The following is a 23,879-nucleotide window of genomic DNA, read 5'->3' on the forward strand; positions in this document are numbered from 1 at the left end:
GAAAGCCTTTCTTTAGACATCCCCAGGGAACTTCCCCTTAGACATCTTACTGGCCACAACTGATTCGTAAACAAAAGAAAGCCGAAAGAGATTTACCATGTCATTGGGATCATTCAGATGAGAAAATCAGGATTCTCTTAGCAAGAAATGAAGGTAACAGCCATTAGATTGGGCAGATTATCAATAGTGTCTGCCCCATATATAAATTTGTCTCATTGCCTAACACCATGGTATTAAAAAAGGAAAAAAAGTGGTAAGATAATGGTTAGAATACCATTGTCTCCCTCTGGCAAATCCATATTCTTCCTTTTCTTCGAGTCCCTTTTTTCCAGTTAACTGAGGCTTAGAGAGAAGGACTTGTCCAAGGTCTTCCTCCTGCTGATTGTTAACAGAGCTCAATCTTCAAGCCAGATCCCTTCGCTCTTGGACCAAGGTTGGGTCCATGCTAATATTTCTCACTGTGAGTTTCGGAGAATATTTTTCACGATGTGCTCTGTAAATCAAAAAGGGTTGAGCAATCAAGTAACTTTTTAAAAATGCTACCTACTTGATGTCTATCTTGGTGATTCATTATGCCCACTAGTATATTAAAATCTCTGAGAAGTCCTGCAGCAAAGGACACATCTTATAACATTTAACCTTGTAGTTCCCAAAATGTATTTGAGCATGGAATTGTCACTTCACAGCACCTGTTAACATCTCATGGGACTAGTGTTTTGGAGAACACCCTTTGGAAATGCTGTCCTAAATAAGGCAGCTTCCAGCCACCCCACCCCATAGCGCAACCACTGTGCTGAACAAATCCATCTGTGGAGACAGGGGTAATTAGTTCAGCATATGCTGCTGTGCTTCTACTGCATTATGGTTCACATTCCACTCAGGTGGTGGATTTTTTCCCTAGTTAATGAAGAGGTTTATTTTTGTGTGTTCATTTAGGGATTGTAATCACTTTCAAGAAAGAACAAGAGCGCATCACTGGAAAGAATGAGCGTAGCGTTGGGAGGTTATGGAGAAATCCACTTAGATGTATCTCTGGCCCAGAGAATGCTGGCAATGGCAGTCTGCAGAGCTTTACCATGCCCATCGAGCACACAGCACCTCTGCAGACATTATCCCATCACTCTAAAAGCATTTGGGCAGGGCCTTGACTACCTCATTCCATGTGGCCAAGATTCTCCCAAACACTGCCTATACAACCTTGGAAGATTCCCTTCTCTTGGGTCTAAGTTTCCTTGTCATCTATTGATAAGGACATTGATATACTTTGGATACTTGTCCCCTCCAAATTTCTGTTGAAATGTGATCCCTAATGTTAAGAGGTGGGGCTTAGTGGGAGGCGTTTGAGTCATGGGGACAGATTCTTCATGAATGACTTGATGCCCTCCCCACAGTAATGAGTGAGTTCTACTAGTTCATGGGAGAGCTGGCTATTTAAAAGAGCCTGGCACCTCCACCCCTCTTTCTTGCTCCATCTCTTGTGATGTGACACGCTGGCTCCCCTTCTCCTTCCATTATGATTGGAAGCTCCCTGAAACCCACACCAGAAGCAGATGCCAGTGCCATGCTTCTTGTACAGCCTGCAGAACTATGAGCCGAATGAATCTCTTTTTCTTTACAAATTACCCAATCTCAAGTATTCCTTTATAGCAGTGCAAAATCGACTGATATAGGCACTGAGATTTGGAATGCTTAAAGGTCCTGGGCTCGGGGTCTAGGTCTTGGATCATGGACTTCTTTCCCTCCCACAAGGCTGCCTCCTCAGGAGGAGTAGGAGGCATGAAGCGCCTGATATTCCATGATCACTTAGATTTTATTTTTTTAACAGACAGGGTCTCGTTCTGTCACCCATACTATAATGAATTGGCACAATTATAGCTCACTGCAGTCTTGAATTCTTGGGTTCAAGCAATCCTCACACCTCAGCCTCCCTAGTAGCTAGGACTACAGGCATGTACCACCATGCCTGGCTAATTTTTTAATTTTTTTGTAGAGACAAAATATCGCTGTGTTGCCCAGGCTGATCTCAAACTCCTGGCCTCAAGCAATTCTCCTGCCCCAGCCTCTCAAAGTGCTGGGATTATAGGTGTGAGCCACTGCACTTGGCCAAGATTTTTAAATCTTTTGTTGAAGTAATCACACCGAGAAGTGCACACATCAGAAGCATTCATCTCAGTGAAAGTTTACAAACTGAACACATCAGAGTAACTAGTACTTCTTAAGATAAGAACATACCTTACCAGCACCTTAGAAGCCGCCTTGGCCGGGCGCGGTGGCTCACGCCTGTAATCCCAGCACTTTGTGAGGCCAAGGTGGGCAGATCACAGGGTCAGACTGAGATCATCCTGGCCAACATGGTGAAGCCCCATCTCTACTAAAAATACAAAAATTAGCTGGTTGTGGTGGCGCGTGCCTGTAATCCCAGCTACTTGTCAGGAGAACCGCTTGAACCCGGGAGGCAGAGGTTGCAGTGAGCCAAGATCGCACCACTGCACTCCAGCCTGGTGATAGATCGAGACTTCGTCTAAAAAAAAAAAAAAGCCCCCTTGTGCTGCCTTCCAGTTACTACGCTCCCGGGGGAGCCACCATCTGCCGTCTAATGCCATAGATTCGTTTTGTCTGTTACTGAACTTTATATAAATGGAATCAAACAATGTATACATATTCTTCATGCCTGGCTTCTTTTGCTCGAGTATGTTTATGTGATTCTTTCATGTTGTTGAGTGTAATTGCAGGTCATTAATTCTCACTGCTGTGTAGTATTCTTTTGTGTGAATATGCCACTTTTGATTTTTCTATTCTACTCTTGACAGACACGTTTATTCAGGTAGTTTCCAGTTTGGTGCTATTAAATATAGCGCTTCTATGAATATTCTAGTACCTGTCTTTCAGAGAATCATGCGGACACACTTCTATTGGTGTATTACATCTAGGAGTAGAAATATTGGACCATAGGATATACTTTGGTAATATTTCCAAACTGTTGTCCAAAGTGGCTTTATCAATGTATTATCACAGCGGCTGTATAGAAGAGTTCAGTTGTTCCACATCGTCCTCAGCACCCAGTATTTTTCATCTCCTTTACTTTGGTCTTCCCGGTGAGTGTGTAGCGGCATCCCACTGTGGTTTTAACAGACATTTTCCTTTAAACTAATGATGTGAGCACCTTTTCATATGTATTGGCCATGTGGCTATTCATTTTCAAGTAATGTGCAAGGCCTTTCTTCATTTTTCTCTTGAAATTGTCTTTTTCTTATTAATACACTGTAATATAAACACAGGGGCCTGGTAACCTCCTACCCACCCACCCCGACACACCACACTCTATTTGACTAACAGAAACAAGAGGGTATGAAATCAAGTCCTAGGTGAGCAAAGAATGCTCCCTAGATGTGGGGTGCTTCCAGGAGGAGCTGAAGTCAACTCCTCAGCTCCTAACATCCCTCCTCTTCTCAGGGCCAGACTGACAGATGAGACAGAGTGAGATGTTATTTTCACACAGTGAGTAACTGCTAAGTCTACACTATGTTCTGAGCACTGCTCTGGGGGTTGGAAATTCTGCAGTGGACAAGACAAGACAGATCAGTCCTTAGAAAATTCAGATGGTCAATTAAGCACAAGAATAGCACTCCATCCTTTCGCCTCTGCAGCTGGGCTGAACTTCCTCACCGAAGACTCTTGGAGTGATGAGTGCCCTGGCTAGTAACAACAATAATAATAAGCTACTGACACTTACTGAGCACTTCCTATGTCCCAGGTGTTATGCTAAGTATTTCCATGTGTTAAGCCCATGGCTCTCAAATTCTAATGCGCATCAGCATTGTCTAGGGGGTGTATTAAACACAGACTGCTGCTGGGCCCTGCCAGTTTCTGACTCGGGGTGCGGGGGGGGGGCTGGGAATTTTCCTTTCTAACAGACTCCCAGATAATGCTAATGGTGCAACCATTTAAGTCACTATGTCAGAGCAACCCTATGGGGTAGGGACTATTATAATCTCCATTACCCTGTGATGCCACTGAGGCACAAACAAGCTAAGCTATATCTATGCCTCTGGCCACGCTGCTAATAATCGGTGGAACTGGTATTAGAACCAAAGCAGCATGACTTCACAGAGCACACACTTGTCTGTTAACTACACCACACTATGCCCCAAGTAGCTTGCTTTTAAAGGCTCTCATAAACAGTCCAGCTTAACTGCTGAAATAAGAGCCTCTATTCCCATTAGATAAATCTGTCCTTCTCTGAGCACTCGTGGATGAGCTATATATCTGTTCTTATCCTGCAGAGAGGTACCAACTACTGTGACAGGTGGATAAGCAGTGGAGGACAGGGACATATGTTAGGGTTTGCAGCTTAAAAATCTATATTTGAATCCCAACTCCAGGCCTTACGTACTACCTTTGAAACCTTGGAAAGTCCTTAAGGTAACTGAGCTTCATTTTCTTCATTATTGTTACAAGAAAAATATATAAAGTAATTTAAAACCCCAACTGATGATAGCTGTTTTATCCTACCAGCTGGAAGGGCATAATTCCCCTGCAGGCAAATGGCTCTTTGTTTAACAGAATCTCCTGATGTAGCACAGTGAGTATGAATGGAGAGGCCCTGAAAGCTGAGACTACATCAAGTCAGAGGCAGGAGGTTCTAGGGGAAACTGGGGGAGGGAAGCAAAGGGCAGGAACAGGAGACAAGGGCTGGGGCCAGGGATCAGGGATAGGCAAAGAGAAGTAATTCAAAGGCACACTGGGAGGATGGGATGTTCCATGGGGGTGGTGGACAGGGAGACCAGACAGAGGCACTTAAGAAAACTGGTATTTAAAATCCAATTCTAAGTAACTTGCTTTCTGATGGTATGATATCACCACCCCTTCCTCCCCCATTACCTCCAAATTCTGCTACTACATGGTCGTGTGTTTCTGTATTTAGCAAATAAGCGAACAAATGGGGTTAAACATAAAGACAATATGCCCCCCACGAGTAAGGCAAACAGACCTCCATGTGGCTGACCCACTGTGGCAGCAAGAAGGCACACAACTTAAAAAAAAAATAGTATTTGTGCCTCAGACTGCGGAGCCCCTGAGAGCAGGATCCAAGCCAAAGACCACTTTCTGCCCTGAACCTGAACTAGTAAGTTGGCGTGATGGAGGATGGCGATTCCTGCCTTATGAGCAGGGTGGGCATTGAGCCCCAGCCCACGCCCCTGTGCTGGAAACACGAGTGTGCTGGCTGAGTAGGTAGTCATGGAGGTTTCCAATATATGTTATTCCATGGAATCCACAAAGTAGATCTGGGAAAGTTTCTCTTGACGGGTGTAATCAGCTAAGAAATAAATAATCCACCTAATAAATGAAAAAAGAATAATAAAATTTAAAAAGCACCATCTGGCAACCCCTGTGAATTAATGAATTCAGGCATTGCTCATTGAGCTACTAACATTACAAAAAGTGAAACAATCAGACTTTTGTGCCTTTTGACCTAAGAATACACCAGTACCCATGAGAGAGTGAGTAGTTTTGCCAAGAGAGAATCAGGGGGAGAGAGTAAGGGAGGGAGAGAGAAAGAGAAAGAAAAACAGAAAGAAGGACGGAGGGAGGGAGAAAGAGAGAGAGAGAGAGAAAGCTGAATCTACTCAAGCCTATGGGTCCAGCTGCAGTCTACAGGAAATACAGAGGACAGATGAGCATGTTAAAGGACACCAAAGGAATGCAACAAGCAAAGACCAAAAAATGGAAAACTGTGGCACAAACATCCCAATTTCATCCATAAGTTGCAAGGGGGAAAAAAATGATGGGAGGAACTATAGATTAATAAACACTTAAAGACATATCAACCACTCAAAATGTGTGGACCTTATTCAAATTCTGACTTAAACAAATAAATGATTTAAAAAAAATGTCATGGAGGCTCTTCTTCTGCCTCAAAGTAGAACATTATCTAACCCACGTTGGATTAGGTTTAGGTCCAGGTAGCGGTAGAAAAAACTCTTCCTCAACTCTTGGGGCTGTGTTCATTCCTAGTCCTCGTGCTTGTGACAAATAAACACCTTGGTTGTAGGATTTGGCTGTTTTGTCTGATGAAAGTCTTATACACTTTCCCACCCACCCCTTCACTGGGCCTTCTCAGGCAACCGGATGGATTGAGAAAGAAAGAGTTGGGAAGGGAAAAGAATATGTCTTTAGGGAAAGAAGCCTATTTTAGGGGTGAGGAGAAAAGGATAGCTTCCTAGAATGGTGGGGCTAAACTGAAATGCCTGACACCACCCCCTGCTCCCATGTCAGCAGGGAGATGTAGAAATCATTGAGACCTAAACTGCGGCAGCCACCTTGTCAGGAGCTGAGAGAGGCGCTGATAGCCACAGGTGACCTGCAGGATGTCAGTCAGGCTAATGAAGGTGTCAAGTGCTCCTTAGCACCAGAACACAAGGCTCCTGGGTCAGAAGGAGCAGAATCGAAGTCATGTTGCCAGGAGAAATATTTTTTGTTCTTATGAGGCTGGACTTTGCTCTCCTGGGAGAAAACCACTAACATTTCCTTAGTGGGGTATGTTTGTATTTTTGATAGCTAGTGAGGAAATCAGCCATAGCACTCACTGGTGGGACTAACCTGGAAGCCCAGAAGAAAAAGAGGTGGAGGGGGAGGTAGCTGAATCTGCTGAAGCCTATAGACCCAGATTCTAATCTGTAGAAATACAGAAGACAGAGAAATATGTTAAAGACTACCATACTATAAAGATGCAAGCAACAAAAAGCCAAGGACTGGAAAACTGCAAAGAACAGGAATTCAATTCATCGATAAGTTACAAGGGGAAAAAAAAGGGTGGGAAGACATAGATTTTTTTCTTTAATTAGCCAGGCCTGGTGGCATACCCCTGTAGTCCCAGCTATGGGGGAGGCTGAGGTGGGAGGATTGCTTGTGCCCAAGAGGTCAAGGTTGTAGTGAGCCATGATCATACCACTACACTCCAGCTTGGGTAACAGAGTGAGATCTCTATCTCTAAAAAGTAAATAAAATAAAATTTTAAAAAAAAGACTTAGAAGACATGTCACCCTCTCTCACTGAACCAGACAGCACCCTTCCTCCTCTCAACTGGCATAGTTTGAGCAGAGGAGATGTTCTGAGGACAGAGCTAAGTTAGCTAGACAGAAGGGGAGACTGAGGCTGGGGATGGGATATCCTCTTCCTTCTGGAGGAAGGGAGACAGCTCTCCATGGAGGAGGTGGGAAAATTACCTGGGGGCTTAAAAGAGGAGGCCACTGCAGGAGGAGGTCAGGAAACTCGAGAGAGTCCTCTGGGGAGATGTGGCAACCATGTGAAGAAACTACTTTTAAATATGTAATTTGAAAAGAGCTTCTGCCCCTTGAACAGAGAGAGCAGTTACTGAGTTGATGAATGAACAGCCTCTTTTCTCCCCACTTTCTCTGCTCTGACCCTTTAGGGAAAGACTTGTGTCAACAGGAACCTAGTCAGGTTCTGCCATCTTGGGAAGTGAGTACTAAAATATGCCACGGGCCCAAGGTCTGCACAGATCCCATTTGGGAGAAGGTGCTTAAAGATGTGGCTCCTGCCCCCACAGTGTCCTGTCTACACCTTCATAGTACTGCAGAGTGGACCTGATGAGGAACCTGGGGAGGAGGAGGACACTCCGGACAAGGACACAAACCCGTCCCCATCATGTCCCCAAGCAGAGCAGTACCAAATGGAGCATGGAGGTCCCTACGGCTGACCAAATGGGGTCACCACTGATTAATGGCAGCCCCAGAAAGACCTAGAGGAGGGAAGGCAGGAGCTGAAATACATCCCCATGCTTGAGAGCTGGGAAAACTGAAGGCCATAATCTCTCCCCTAGAGATTATTAAGAAATAGTTCTGAGTGTCTTAGTCCATTTTGTGTCATTGTAACAGAATACCACAAATTAGGTAATTTATACAGAACAGATTTATTCCTGTATCTGGTGAGGGCATTCTTGCTGTGTCATCCTATAGTGGAAGGTGGAAAGGCAAGAGAGCAAGAGGGGGGCAAACCCACTTTTATGATAAGCCTACTCTCATGATAATGGCATTAATCCACTCATGAGAATTGGATGGCCTGTTCACCTCTTGTTAGGCCCTGCCTCCCAACACTGTTGTATTGGGAATTAAGTTTTCAACACATGAACTTTGGAAGACACATTCAAACCATAGCACTGAATAACAGAAAATGAGAGGATGCTGATTCTCCCAGATTAAACTAGTAACATGGTGATAAACTCTCAAAGCCCCTCAATAGTTCTACAAGCATGGTCTTGCAAGTAGTCTCTTGTGGAGGTACAAAGGTGCTCCTTCCCCCAGTCGGACCCGGCCTGGATCCAAGGAACCCCACTTTTACTTTCAGCTGATGCCTCTGTGCAGTTCAAAAGGCATATAACTGTATGTAGCCCTCTGGGTAAAGGTAATATGTATCTCCCATGGAGGAAGGTGGGGGTTAGAGAAAGGGCCCATGTACCTAAGGGGGTTTTGGAGCAGGGCAGAAGAGTAATCCCACAGGCTCTGGCCGATGGTCCTCCCTGTGTGTCCTCTGCCTTCAGGGGCTTCCTGGTGTTCCTGTATTTCTTTTCTGAAGCTCAGTGATCTGGGATTTGTTTGAGGAGAAATGGAGACGATGAAGCCAAGCAACAGATATAGGCACGTTTACTTGGGGAGTAAAGGGAATAAACTGGTACCGGGAATCTGGCAGGCTCTCATGGGGCTTCCACTTAAAGCCTTTTATCTGGATTTCTGTCCAGCCTCTCCTGCTGCCCTTCCTACTACTCCCACTCCTCCTGGGAATCTGGGCTGTGCAAATAAACCCAACCCTGACTGGGCTGGAAGCAGGCAAGTGACAGAGAACCAGTGAAAAGGGAAAGAGGCTTCCCGTCTGTCTCCTGGGGCCCTGTGGCTGGAGAAACTGAGGGTGAGGAGATTGGATCACTTCCGCCATGAGGGCTTCAGCTGCATCCTGTTCTCACAGCCCCCTCCCTCCATCCTGCCCTCTCCAATTTATCTCTGAAGCTGTGTGCATGTCATCTCTAATGGCTAACATTTATTGAGCACCTGCTATGTGTGTTCTGGGCACCAGGCCAAATGCTTTACACACTCTAGCAGACCGGGCTCTGAGCTGCAAGCAACAGAAACCAACTCTGGCTGATTTAAACCTAAAAATAATTTACTAAAAACATCTTTGGTTGCTCATAGACTCTCTAAAGGGCCTAAATACCAGGTTTGGGGCTACACACTCAAGAATAACACCCAAAGTGATGCTGCTGCAAAAATGGTCCACATTTGAACACCAGTGCTGCTGGGCTGGCCCTAGGCCTGGAGCTTGCCAGCTGGATGCTGGCCACCAAATTAGCAGCACAGCCACTGCTGTCCTGGGAACTCTTAAAATGGTTGCAGCAGCCAGATATAATTCTTTAGGATCCCCTTGAGTCTTGGGCAGGTGCATCCGAATGGCAGAGCCAAGTCTTCCATAGTAAAAGGTAGGCTCTGCCACCCACTCTGGTCCCAACATAGGGAGAAATCTCCAGACACAGGGAGAGAGTGAGGTTGGCCACAAAGACAGACACCTGTCCACTTCACATGCTTGTTCTTGTTTCTCTCATTTAAATCTTGACGGTGGATATGTCATCCTCACTCATCAGAGCAGGTACATTAGGGTCAGAAATATTAGCCAAGGATACACAGCTAGTCAGCAGCAGAAAGCCCAGGAGGATTGAGGGCTAACTGACTCCAGAGAGACCATCTCCTAACCCTAACTCTCTTAAGCCTCCTGTCTGCAGCACTGCCAGACAGAAAGGAGCAGTCTGCAGGAGAAAAATAAAGCAAGACAGAGAGCAAGAGACAGAACATGTGTGTGTGTCCTGTGTCTGTGAATGTGTGCATGTATGTGTGTGTGAATTGTATGTGTGTCTATGTGAGTCTGTGCATGTATGGCTTCCCTGCATTCCCCTGTTTACAGTTGCAACCCATGCCCCTGAGTGAGAGTATAAGTGTATGTGAATTGTATATGTGTGTTTGCATATGTCAGTATGAGTCTGTGTGTGTAAATTGTGTGTGTGTTTGGGGGGAAGGGGTGGGTTCAGGACCTCCCCCTGACCCTGCCCATTTAGGATATCAGGAGCTGACTATAACAGCCATGCCCTATCTACCCATTCCAGGGATAAGAGCACGTCTGTACCTAAAGGGGCTCCCTAACTCCGGACTTTATGAAGTTGACCAAAAGGATCTATAAAGAGAACTGAATGCAGGGTTGGCATTCTAAATCCTTAATACCCTAGTTGCTACTGGCTCTGACCACAGCCACACAGCTCCACTCCACATGCTGCTCTGATGCCCACTCTCTCATCAGCAGCCCTGACAGTGTGCAGTATGGGCTGAATATATAGAAACCACACAACCTCAGAAGGAAACATGGGGTCTTTGAAATCAGTCCCATTGGACTGTGAGTTTCATGTCTCTCTTGTTCATCCAAAGGCCCAGGGCTGCCCCATGCTGGCATGTGGCAGGTGCTCAGTTGAATGAATAAATGAGTGGGCAAGTCAGTGAATGAATGAATAGGCCTTCTCACTGACAAAGTCACAGTGCCCTGGACCAGCATCACCAGATGGGTCACCTCCATGATCCTGGTCTGCCTTGACGCCTCTGTTTTCCAGTCCCCATACGATCCAACAGAGGCTTTGTTCATCTCTTGCTTCCTCTAGCTTTTTCCCATGTCCTGGTATTTGCTTATTCATTTGCTTAAAGCACTCTTCCAGAGTATGAAATCTGTCCCCATTAGTTTCTATAGGAAGGCTTTGATTCCCTCCAACATGTTCTGGAAATGCTGGACAAGTAGTAGAGCAACTCACCACACCTCAAGGAAGATTCCCTGGATGTGCATCCAGGGAGCAGGGACAGGAGACAGAAAGAGGCTGGATCTGTGGATAGCACAGTGCAGTCCCCCCAAAGCCTGGACTCAGGGGACTGAAAAGCCCACACAACAACAGGACTAGGCCATAACTAAGCTGCCATTTTCCTGACTGCACAGTATTTGTGCACACAGCAGTCAAGATACCTAGAAGATTAATATTATGTTTGATGCTCAGATGACCTGCTGCAGACCCAGGATCTCAACTCAAGACCTGGAGGAGAATCCAGTCTTTCAATGAAAGAAGTTACCTGCTTATTGCATCCCATAATGAGGCAGAGTCCTTGCTCTCTGTTGCCCAGGCATCTCAACCCAGGGCTCTAGGCTTCGGTTTGTGCATCTGGCCCCCCGCACATCTGGAGTGTTGGAATTCAGAGTGCAGCAGCAGCTTCTGCGGGCCCTGCCTGGAGGAAGCCTCAAGAGGCAAGCACTGTTCCAGCCTCAGAGCCTGCGTGTCTGAGCTCAGTGTAGTTCGAAGGCACCAGCACATGCTGGATTCATCTCCCCTCTGCCTGGTCCCTCTCTGGTTATTCTTTCTCTTCTCTCTGCCAGCCCAAGCCTCCTCTGGCAGGAGAGAGGGAGAGCTGTGTTGCAGGCAGGGAACTGAAAGGGAGAGGATGTCCCAGAGGAGCTGACAGCTCACGACTGTTGCTCACCACAGCAGGGAAGGTTGCCTTCTCCTAGCCAGTTGTGTTTTCTCCTCTTCCAGCCCTCATGCCTGTTTGCTGGGGGGAAAAGTGTCAGTGTCAAGGCTCAGGCGTGTCATCTCCCTTGCTGCCAGCAGGCCTCCTGGTTCCTACCAAAGGGCTGCTGGAGGGGAAAGGCCACCTCAGCTGAGGCGTGCCTAGGTGAGGGATCCCTATGAAAAGCCAGTGACATCCTCCTGGCCTGGCTTCAAGTCCTCAGGGAGCCACAGCACAGCTCCTTCTCCTCCCGCGGATGCTGGCTTCCCTGCATTGCCCTGTTTACATTTGCAACCCATGCCCCTGAGCTCCCGGCCCTCCCAGAGGCTACAGGACTCGGCAATAAAGGTGGTGACAAAAGAAGAATTAAAGCAGGCTGAGGGGAGCCGGAGCTAGAGAAAGCGCCGCTTTACCCAGGGCAGTCAGGGAAGTCTCTCTGTGGAGGTGACACTTGAGCCTGGAGACCTGCAGGAGGGGAGGGGTGAGCTGAGCGGACACCTGGGAAAGCTCACTCCACAGGGAACAGCGTGTATCACCCGTGCAGGGAGGGGTCCAGCTGGTTGGAAGAGAGCAAGGAGGCTGTGTGGAGTAGCAGGGACGGCGGGGGGCTGAGGAAATGAGACCAGAGCAGGGCTGAGCAGGTCAGTTGCAGCTTCCAAAAAAACCCTTTTAGGCATTTAAGTATCATTAAATTCTCACTCAGACACTCTGAGATAAGTATAATTATTATCCCCATTTTCTAGATGAGGAAACTGAGGAGGCGAGAGGTTACATATTTCCCACAGATCACAGAGCCAGGATTCAAGCAGTTCTTGCCTGTGATCTGCACACCAAACTGCTTTGCTACGTCACCCGTAATAGTAACTCATCCACCTGAGAGTTGGGCAGACACGAATCCCAGTGCTGGACAGCAGCGCAGGATTTCTATGGCCCTGGCAGGTGAATTCTCCTCTGTGTGCTTCTGTCTCCTCACACGCTGCACCTCACAGGGTCATAGTGAAGGAGGAAGCAGAGATGAGCAGACATGGCTTCATACGGTCTGGGGATCATCCTTCCCTTCCCCACCCCATTTCAGGCAGATGGGGGCAGATTCCAGAAACCAGGGGTAAGGAAGGTCAGTCTGAAATCTGAGGGGGAGTGGGCAGCTCAGCTACAGAAACCACAGGGCATGAAGGTGAGGGTTCTGGTGGAGGGCATGACTTCCCAGGGTGCCAAGGGGGTGGGTTCCAGAAGGCCTTAGGCCTGGTTCTTCATGGGAAAGGCTTAGCTCTGAAAGGCAGAACACCCACAGATAAGAGGAAAGAAGAGTGGGTCAAGTGAAGGATTTTCAAATGAAAGGAGACTTGAAGCAGTGGAGAGAGTGGGAGGGAGATGGGGAGTGTTAGAGACGGTGATAGCAGGTGGGTGCGCTCAGGGCCAGTGTTTGAAATAAGCAGGCGTGGCCCTTGGTTGGCTGTCCATGCCCCAGGTGCAACTACACTCACTGTTTGCAGAGCTTGGCCCTGTGTGTCATTATTTGCAGAGCTTGGAGCTGTTTGCAAAGCTTGTCATTGCCTGTGTCACCATTTGTAGACCGTGGCACTGTTTGTCATTCTGTGGAGTTTAGTTTTATTTGCAGAGCTTGGTATTATTGGGAGAGGCTAGTACTGTTTGTGTCACTGTTTGCAGTACTTGTCGCTGTGTCTGTTGGTGTTATGATGTCGACAGAGCCCATTCCTCCCTATTTCTCTGTTTGCTGAGCCTGTCAGTGCTGATGTTACTGTCTCTGTGGATGTTCGGGGTCTGTCACTGTCAGAGGTATGGTCTGCAGTGCCCTTCACTTCCTGGGTCCCTGTGTGCAGAGCCTGTCATGGCTGGAGTTATGGTGTCTGTGCTGTCAGTGTCATGAATGCAGAGGCAGTCTCTCTGTGCAACTCTGTGCTGAGGCTTCTCACTGTTAGTGTCGCTGTCTGCGTCATGATTTGCAGAACCCATTGCTGCCTGTGCCTCTGTTGGCAGGGTCTCTCACTGTCTATGACACAATAGTGAAACATGATATCACAGGAGAATATTCTTCACAACCATATCTGAAGCCTATCTCTGATCCCCAGCAGTCACTGCGCCCCCCACCTGGGACACATACACCACCTTGCCCCATGCTCCCATGCCCTCTGACCATTTTTGAATACTGGCCTCTGGAGTCTCGTAAGACCAAACACCCTGCCTCTGCTCCCTGCCATACTTAATGGGCCTCACACCCTGCTTCCTGGAGCTTGATTTCACTGTGGAGTCCAGGCCTCGTGGATGGCTCTAGACCAAGAGCACAAGCAGATTTACAAAAGAATCAGTGTTGGCAGGAAGGGGAAAAAATGACATAGAAAGAGAGGAGCCATCAGGAAAGATGAAAGGGTTTTGCTTCTTCATCTGACAGGTCTTGAAGGCTGTCTTCAGGAGGGAGATGGCTCCTTACGGCAGAGGGTGTAATTAATTAAGGGTGAGGTGCAGTGAGCTCAGGCAGCTGGTGCAAGTGATAAAGTGGCATTGTGCAGCGAGTCCCCGGTGGTGACAGAGATAAGGGCCCTGTCACAGGCACGAGGCTTGCTGGTTGCAGCGTGCAGAAGGGGCAGGGGTGTTTCTAGAGGGAAAGGCAGGAACCGGCCAAAACACATTTATGGGTGAAGCTCTGCCTCCTTCAGACCACAGCACCTTGAAGTTTAATCCCCTGGTGGGAAAGCCGAAAATACCCATTATGCCACTGCTCATTTCTTGTAGAGAGAAATATAGAAAATGAGAGCATGTGTTGAAGAAAAAAAATCAAAAGGAATGGTTAAAAGAAAGTTTTAAATAACATTTTTAAAAGCATAAGAAACCCATAGACTATTTTAAAAAAATAAAGAAAATCCTCATTGAAAGCCAGGAAAAAATGTGTGCTGAGGATCAAAAAGACTGGTTTCTGGAAAGGAAAAAAAAAAAAACCCTCTGCATTGCTAACTAGCAGAGAAAAAGAAGTCATGTAAAGATGTAAAGGGAAAGGCATCCTGTAAGTGTATATAATCTATATTATATATTTATATTTTATTATTAATTATTTATTACAAGAAAAGAGTGCATGGCAGGTCAGATGTACATTTGAAGTCAAACATCCAGGAAAAGCATCTGAGAATCCCCTTGTGAGGAACTCCAAAGCCAGTAATAACAGTTCCTTTAAATAACTTCAAAGTCAGGGAACCAGGTGAAGAATAAGTGGGAGCCCTCAGTGATCACAGTGCAAAAGGTGCACAAAGAATGAAAAGAGGCTGGTGGACAGGCTCAGCCAAATCTGTGCCAGGGAAGATGGCCCTGAAATCTCCACTCCCAAAATGCCCTTTGATGGTGAGAGTTGAATGTACGAGATCAAATATTAATGACAATGGTAACTCCTTACATGTACATATTGATTTATGGTTTGCTTTTTTGTTGTTATTGTTTTTACTCACATTATCTCATTTAATCTCATCATAACATAGTCTCTAAGATGGGTAGGAAAGGAATTTTTAGTAGCCCCATTTCATAGATGCGAAAATTATTTTATCAAAATTGGTTATGAAGTACTATGGTTTGAATGTCTCCTCCAAAACTCACATTGAAATTTAATTGCCTGGCCGGGTGCGGTGGCTCACACCTGTAATCCCAGCACTTTGGGATGCCAGGGCAGGTGGATCACCTGAGGTCAGGAGTTTGAGACCAGCCTGGCCAACATGGTGAAACCCCATCTCTACTAAAAATACGAAATTAGCCAGGCGTGGTGGCATATGCCTGTAATCCCAGCTACTTGGGAGGCTGAGGCAGGAGAATCACTTGAACCCAGGAGGCAGAGATCGCAGTGAACTGAGAACGTGCCATTGCACTCCAGCCTGGGCAACAAGAGCAAAACTCCATCTCAAAAAAAAAAAGAAAGAAAAGAAATTTAATTGCCATCGTGACAGAATTAAGAGGTGGGTCACTTAAGAGGTGATTGGGCCATGAGAGATCCACCCTCATGAATGTATCAGTGCCATTATTGTGACAGTGAGTTACTGATAAAAAGGATGGGTTTAGTATTCTAATGTTCTCCCTCTGTTTGATACACTCTCACACTTTCTTGCCATGTGATGTCTTCCACAATGTTATGACACACCACAAAGGCCTTTACCAGATGCCAGTGCCATGCTCTCGGACTTTCCAGCCTCCAGAGCCATGAGCCAAATAAATTTCTATTTTAGTTACCCAGTCTGTGGTATTCTGTTATGGCAGCAGAAAATAGACTAAGAAATAAGGCAAGAACCTTCAGCTAAATCATGTCAGCATTGGAACATGATCCTAAAACCCAGAGTCTTTATGCAATATCATGCTATCTCAATTTGGATTCCTGCAGAAGCTGAGCCTGAGGCAATGATGTGGGTGCAATATCGTTTATTTGGGAGGTGAAGAAAGCACTGAAAGAGGAATGGGACAGTGGAACAGGGAAGGGGAGAAACCAAAACAGAGCGAGTGATCAGGCTGGCTAACACCTGGTTCCTAAGGCCCAGTCCTGCAGAGACCTTGGAGCAATAGCATAGCACTAACTGTAAGAGTTCTCCTCCTTGAGGGGAACCCAAATTCTGAATTTCATCCAGAAATCAGTATAAATAGGTCACCATGACCTGTTGGAATCCACTTGAACCTCCTAAATAAACTCAAGGGTGAGCTGTGAAACTGACATCCATGATAAGTTACTTGTTGTTCCAAATACTGCTATGTTTTTTTGGGCTGTTAGACTGCCAACTATGCCTGCTCCTAATAAGTGGATCCTTGAAATAGGAATTATCTGTAAGATAGATACAATAATTATTCTGTAAGATAGGGATTATTGAGCCCATGTTTGACAGATAGAGAAACTGAGGTTCCAGGAGATTAAATAACTTGCCCAAGATCACAAAGTTATTAAGTAGGGAAAGCTAGATTTGAGTTCTGAACTTCTAACTCTAAAATCTATACCACCTGTGTTAGTGAATGTTCTCCGGAGAAACAGAACCAATAGGAAGTATAGATAGGTATAGATATAGAGAGATTTATTACAGGAATTGGCTCACACGATTATGGAGTCTAAGAAGTCCCACAGTCTGCCCATCTGCAAGCTGGAGAACCAGGCAAGCCAGTGGTGTAATGCATTGGCTTAAAGTGAGTGGCTTAAAGTCTGAACACCTGAGAATCAAGGAAGACAATGATATAAATCCTGGTCTGAGTCCTGAGGCCCAAGAGCCAGGAGCACTGAAGTCCAAGGACAGGAAAAGATGGATGTTCCAGCTCAAACAGGGAGCAAACTTTCCCTTCCTCCACCTTTTTTGTTTGTTTGTTTGTTTGTTTGTTTTCCTCTCTGGACCATCAATAGACTGGTTGATGCCCATCCGCATTGGGGAGGGCAGATCTTCTTAACTTGGCCTATCATTTCAAATGCTGATCTCTTCCAGACTTATCCTCACCGACACACCCAGAAAGAACATTTTACCAGCTATCTGGGCATTCCTTAGCCCAGTCATGTTGACACATAATGTTAACCATCACACCAGCTTTTCCTATAACTCACAGAGGTGGTCTTTGGAAACATGAAACAGTAAATTTTACCCCATCCTCGATAAATCCACTACCCACTGGATAAGAGAAAGTGGGAAAGAATAGAAATTGGTTAAAATGCAATTTAGGTCTGTTCCTGGGAGACAGATTCCCATTGAATTTGAGGGGATTTCAAAGAGGGGAGTAAGAAGGGAATTCGAAGCCTGTCTCAAGCCTGTAAGGATGGCTTCCCTGACACCTGTTCATGACAGAGCTGTGGCCTGGAGAACTGTGGGCCTGCAATAGAATGGGGATTCTAATGGCATAAGTGTGTGTCTGGGGGTGAGGTCCCGGTGGGCATGAGCATCATGAACATGCAGTGGTGCCAGTGGAGCTGGCCCATAGGGCGGCTCAGATGGAGAGAAGGCTTGGAATCTGGAGCCAGATAAGAGAGGTAGAAACAATTCTTGGAGTGTCTTGGGGCTGAGTCCTCTCACGCCCACTACTACCTGCTATACCTCCAGCTCCACAGCCCCACCAAGGCCCTTCTGCCTCTCCTACTTTGAATTCTTCTTTTTTTAGAGCAGTAAGCCTGGCACTGAGAGGCAGTAATTGGGGATCTTTTGTTCCACACAGTCTCTGCCACGCTTGCTCCCAGGGTTGCAAAGTTGCTTTCTACTGCCAGGCACATGGGGTTTGACCTTTTTCATTTATTTGAACACTTACCTTCCAAATAGGAGAGTGGGGTGGAGCGTGGGGGGAGAAAGAGAGAGACAGAGACAGGCTGATAGAGCAGGAGACCTACAGGGAGAGGAACTGAAAGTAAGATCAGAGCACTTAGAAAGAAAGAGGCAGGCAGGCTCTGGGAAGGAAAACAGGAAGTGGGAAAAAAAACACTTAACTATGTAAGACTGAGAGGCATCTGGAGCCCAGAGGAGCTGGAAGGAGACACAGAGCCAGGGAGAGATGGAGAGGATAGACAGGGAGATAACAGAGAGGAGAGCAGACAGATGCAGAAAGAGAGCACACATGGGAATCCAAGCAAACTGGGGAGAGAGAATGAAGAGGTGGGAATGCCGAGTGAGGTGCTCTCTCAGCTCTCAGAGTCCTGCAGTACGTGCACACCTACCAGCCCAGAATGTTAATTACACGCTGTCTTTAACAGCCTCCACTGCTGAGTCCCTGAAAGGGGGAGATGGGATGCAAACCTGCAGGTAGCACTTAGCAGCCCCTTAGCCAACCCAGGGGCAGGAAGCAGAAGAACCTTTCAGTGTGATCACAGAGAGAGAGGCGCAGGACAGTCTTGTGTGTCCCGCAGGAGTGGCCAGTGTCCCTCACAGACCTCAAGAGCCAGAAGAGAGGCTGACCAGCTGGGCTGGGGAGTGCCTGGATAGAGAAAGCAGGGAGAGAAAGGACCCTGGGGAAGAGGAAGCTCGGGAGGGACAGAGGGAGGGAGGGAGGGAAGAGGTACTAAGAGATGAAAGATCCCTCAGGCCTCCCCACCCCCACCTCACTTTTTGCAGACAATAATCCCCTTCTGCCCCTTCTGTCCTGAGATGAGGCAACCCCTCCCCCAACTCCACCCACAGCATCCTTTCAAGTTCATCAGCACCATCTATCACCACAGCCAAAAAGGTCTCAGTGCCTATTCCTGCTCCCTGAGCCCTGACCCAGCCCTGGCTTTCCAGCCAGCAACAAGTGAGAAAAACTTACTCTTCTCTTCAAGAGCATTATAAAAACTGAGAATGCAACTTTCTCCTGAGTAATGAGACCTGTCTCTTTATGTCTAGCCCTTTCGTCCACCCCACCATCTCTGTGCTTTGCCTCTCCAGATCCTCCAGCCAAGATCCATCTTCAGATCAGGCATCCAAGTCAGATGGAGGAGGCCAGGCCTTGGCTGTGTAATCCAGGAGCTCCAACCTCAGCTGTGTGCTCCCCTCTTGGGAAAGGTACTAAATGGGCAAGCTCCTATTTCCCTCAGCCTCCACCCCTGCCCACGTTACCCAGGAAAGTCCTCATATCCATGCCCTCCTCCTCCCTCTCCAGGCAGCCACCCTGCCAGCCACTGCTCAGATGGGAAAAGGAGGTCGGGACATTCCTGAGTAGTTAATAATAAGGGGCTGAGGGGCTATGATGGGAAATCCTTTGCCCAGATCCAGGTCACAGAGAGGCACTAGGCTCTTGAGGTCCCCAGAGACCTCTAGCGAGGTGACAGCTCAGTGGACCTGAGCTTTTCTGGCCCTCCATTCACTGAGGCCCAGGCTTCAGTGGCTTCTCTGAGATGCTGATGTGTTCTCAGCACTTTAGCAAGAGATGCTCCAGGCACAGGCTTTCTGCGGCTCTCTTCTTCCCATCCCACCACTGCATCCATTTGTGTCTTCACATAAGCGCACTCCACCCGGAATCACTAGGCTAGGCCTACACATGTGGGCACATGGACATATGCCAAACACATAATACACAGGCATGCATGAGTGCCTGCAGACAGAGATGCCTGCAAAAGGGAGCATTCAAGCACACAGGGCCCCACATAGGCAGACAGCGCAGCGCTCCATAAATACAAATTAAATTAAATATGCACAAGCACACCCATGGCAAGTCATCAGGCCTCTGCTCTGCCCAAGGCAAGGGTGTTTGGGCTGAGCAGCCTCTGCACAGCTAAGGAGCTTTTGATTTGACAAAGAAATTACATTTCTTTCACATTAAAAAAGGCTTTGAAGATTCAAAGCCTCAGGCCAGAAAGCAGTGACCACCCGGGGAACAGGGGCAACAGGTCAAGCTTTCCTCTCCCTGCTCCTGTCACTGAGAGACTGTCTTCCTCCCTGGGGCCCTGAAGGGCATTGAAAGTCATGATTTCATGAGGCTGAAACAGGATGAGTTGTTCCACAAGCCCTGCTGCCAGGCAGTGGAGAGGCTGCCCAGAGGCCCCCCCAGAGCTACAGCATAGCGTCAAGCCTGTCTGGGGTCCTTCCATCTCCCTTTTGGGCACCTCATCTTTCTTTCCTTTCAGTGGCCTCCCAAGAGGCCATCAGGCTAACACCCTCGTGGGTTAATGATGTGACCTTTCTTGTCTTCTTGGGATTTTCCTGTAGTCAAAAAAGGAAGGTGTCACTGGGACAGGAAAGACATCCAGGCAGCCTCCTGCTCTGCCAGTAAGTAGACTGGGCTGTACAGGAGAGGCTGGAGACCCAGGAGAGTCAGGATAAGCTGTTTTTCTGCCCCTCTCATCACCTTCCTCTCCTGCATGACAATAATGCTTCTTATAGGACAGAACTTGTGAGAACAGTTGCTGCTCGGGTCTTAATCCTGTTCTGTTAGCTCAGAGCATTCCTCAGGCAGGGGAGGAGGCCTCAGTGTGTAATCCAGGAGCTCCGACCTCAGCTGTTTGCTCCCCTCTTGGGAAAGGTGCTGAATGGGCAAACTCCTATTTCCCTCAGCCTTTGTTGGTCTCCAAGACACATCACAGCCCATCCTTACACTCCATGATACCTGCCGATCCCTGCTTAAAAGCCTCCCACGTTAACTTTAAATGCAGTTAAATCTTTTGAAATGAGCAATTTTCTGCAAAGGTCACTGTAATGCTCAGAGTTCTATGCTGCCAGGAGACCCTTGGAAGGCAATGAGGCAGTCCCAGAGTGGGGAGGGAGGAAAGTGGGGAGAAAAGAGAAGACAGGTCTCTGGACCACAGCTCCTGCAACACCCCCACCTGGGCCTCCTCCCCACACATGAACATCCTACACAAACAAAGCCGTGGGTTGTCAGGCTTGAGAACAACCCCAGAGATTGCCCAAGCCTCTGTTTCACAGATGAGAAAACAGAAGTCCGGAGAGATGACATAACTTGTCTGGGGATGCACAACCAGTCAGGGTCAGAGCTGAGGCCTAAACCTCCTTGCCCCTATCCCAATGTTCTTTAAATATTAACTTTCAAAACACAGCAATACTGCTCCTTAATTCTGGAAGGTGATTATTTATACATAGCCCATGTCCAGGCTGTTGCCTCTGCTTGGAATGCCCTCTCCTCAACACTGTCCCCAACATTTCTCTCTGGCAAGCTTCTATTCATACTCCAAAGTCCAACTGGCATATCACCTGCTCCCTGATTTCTCTCTCCACCCACCCCCTCAACTTCAACAGACTGAATTACTCCTTGCCTGGGTCTCCTCCACACCCTTCATATGCCTCTGCTGGGCACATAACGACTTACATGTCTGTTTCTTTCCCTGGGCCATGGGCTCCTTCCAAGAGGGGAATTACAGCAGAGTCTAGCCCAGTGTGTAGTCCAATTGACATTGCTAATTGGGGATCAGTTGCCCATGTCCATGAATGTGTGGAGGGAAGGAATAGGTGGAGAAGGAGCCTCAGGACTCAAGGTCAACTTGCTAGAAATATGGCTTGGGCTGGAGACGGTAATTCTGGGTATGCGGCTTTCTCTCCAGATATATTTGTCTCTATGAAGACCCCAAGTGCTACCCACGAGGGCAGAACAGATCCAAGGAAGGGGAATGTTCCACAGGAGGTATCAGGTGACCTGAAGGGGCCCCCACTTCACTGTTCTCTGTCGGGACGGGGTTGATGCAAAAGCAGCTCCTAGCCTGAGCCCCTGACCCAGGCCTGGCCAATATGGGAGGTCAAGCAAGCCTGCTCCACTCCGCTTTCTTTCCCCAGATGGGCCATCGATTTCTCACACACCCCAAGTGAGTGTTGAGGTGGCTCTGCCCCTTTGACAACAGGTGCAGCCCAGCTCCTGAAGCAAGAAACCTAGGCCAAACATCAGGCTTGGGATTTGGGTTTGGGGTAGGGTTTGAGAGATGAGGTTAAGGGTGAGATTTGAGAGGCTGGGTACCACTACTTGTAGGGAGCTTTCAGATTGGTGAAGAAGAAAGAACCCTGCCCTAAGGGAGCTCAAGGGGAAAAATACATGAATGTAGGCCAGTTAGGGCCCACTGGGACACAGGGCTGAGCTATGCCTGGAGAGGAATGGGTAGGGAAGGAGAAACAGAGGGTAGGGAAAGAGGAAGAAGTGACTAGTGATGCTCTGGCCTGCCTGCTAGCTGGATGTGAGTCCAGCAATGTGAATTCTCTCTCTAAAAGCTCCTGGAGACACTCAGTTGTATGGCTCTCTGTGTGTCCCTGTATGTGAGTGTTTCTGTTTGGCAGAAGTCGGGGAGGTACAATGGAAATGGGACAGGACATTCAGAGATGAGCGACTAATTTCCTGTTAATGGCTGGTTGCTTGGCAACCCAGCTTATCTCTGCCTGTTGCCATCAAAATTGGACTGCAGGAATTTTTAGTGTTAAAGCGCCTCCCATGGAAACTCAATTCTGTGAGAGGCGGGTCCTGTCATCACTGCCCTGCCCTGCCCTGCCCCGCTGGGTAGCAGAGCAGGGCACAGGACACACAAAAACCAAAGCCTGCCACAGCCTCTCATTCTGTCTTTTGTGCCATCCTCGCCATGAACAATCATGCATACACATATGCTTACACACACACGTGTTTATATAAGCACATATGCACACACACAAACACACTAATCTGTGGCTTACACACATATAACAATAGTAAACTGTTACTATATCTGAGTGCCTACCATATGACAAATATTTTGCTTCAACTTTTATATCCGCTTCATATTCTCTGTTCTTCTTCCCTGCGGCCTTATGAACTACAATATCATCACATTTATAAAGAGAAACCAGGAAATCATGTCCAGGGACCAGCGTGCTCATGTGCATGTGTTCCAGAAATTCAAGTGTGAGGGGGGACCATCTTTCCAAGGATGGCCTCCATTCAAGTCCTTCATTCTTACCCCCAACAAATCCACTGAGAATAATTCCATCTGGAGAGAGAAAGAGAGCTAAGCACAGGAGTCCCTTTCTTCTTTCCAACCAACCAGGACCTCGAGGGATGCCTGTTCTCTGCCATCCCCCACCTGAGTTTGGGGACCTCAGACAGGGGTCTGAGCTGGTCTGAGCTTTGGCATAAGTCGCAGAGATTTAATACCATATATCCAGCGTCTGGTCTTTCAGAATGACATTTTCATTAGAGTGGAAATATGCCACCTAAACAAACAAAAAAGTATTTCTCAGCTTCCCCTGAAGATGGCAGTGACCAGTGAAATATACGGGGAAGTCACTGGGTGGGGATTTTGGAAAGGATTTGTAAAGGGAGGTTTCTCAGCTGATAGATACCCTTTTGCCTTCCCCAATTTCTCCTACTTTCTATCTAGAACGTCAACATGATGGCTGGAATTCTAGTGGCCATCTTAAGTCATGGGGTGACCTTGAGAAACAGAAAGACACATGGCGGCTGGGACGTGGATGGTACCAAGGAGCCCTCTTGACAGGCCTGGATTGCCAACCCAGACTTCTTTTACATGAGAGAAGAGCAAACTTGAATTATATTGGCCAGTAGCCTACTCAATATTTGGCCTTTCTGTCCTGCAACTGAACCTAATACTAACAGATACAGCAGGTCTCCAAAAACAGAAAGTATTGAGGCCCCTGGTGCTCAGAGATCCCTGGAAAGAGTGACTGAGCTGAGATAACCCACAGCCCCACCTTGAATCCGAGACCTTCCATTGGAAGCCAGGGTCTGCCTGTCATTGTCTTCCAGGAAAGCTGTCTCAGTCACTTCCCTGGGCCTCAGTCTTTCTCAACACAAATATCACCATCTCCATAACACCCCTCTCCCAAAATAATGCTTGTAGCTCCCCACCTCCCTCCCTCGTGAGATCTGAAGCCTGATGAA

General features: G+C 47.4%; 1 long non-coding RNA gene across 1 annotated transcript; it reads right to left on the reverse strand.

Annotated features, from left to right (window-relative positions):
* Nucleotides 1-11,024: 11,024 nt before the first annotated feature.
* On the reverse strand, nucleotides 11,025-13,556 carry LOC134758666 (uncharacterized). Its single transcript, XR_010134099.1, has 3 exons — nucleotides 13,085-13,556; nucleotides 12,474-12,576; nucleotides 11,025-11,642 (listed from the first exon to the last, which is right to left on the reverse strand). It is a non-coding gene; the product is annotated as an uncharacterized lncRNA (long non-coding RNA).
* Between the last annotated feature and the right edge of the window lie 10,323 nt (nucleotides 13,557-23,879).

The sequence above is a fragment of the Gorilla gorilla genome, chromosome 5, assembly GCF_029281585.2.
Source record: "Gorilla gorilla gorilla isolate KB3781 chromosome 5, NHGRI_mGorGor1-v2.1_pri, whole genome shotgun sequence".
NCBI classification, from domain to species: domain Eukaryota; kingdom Metazoa; phylum Chordata; class Mammalia; order Primates; family Hominidae; genus Gorilla; species Gorilla gorilla.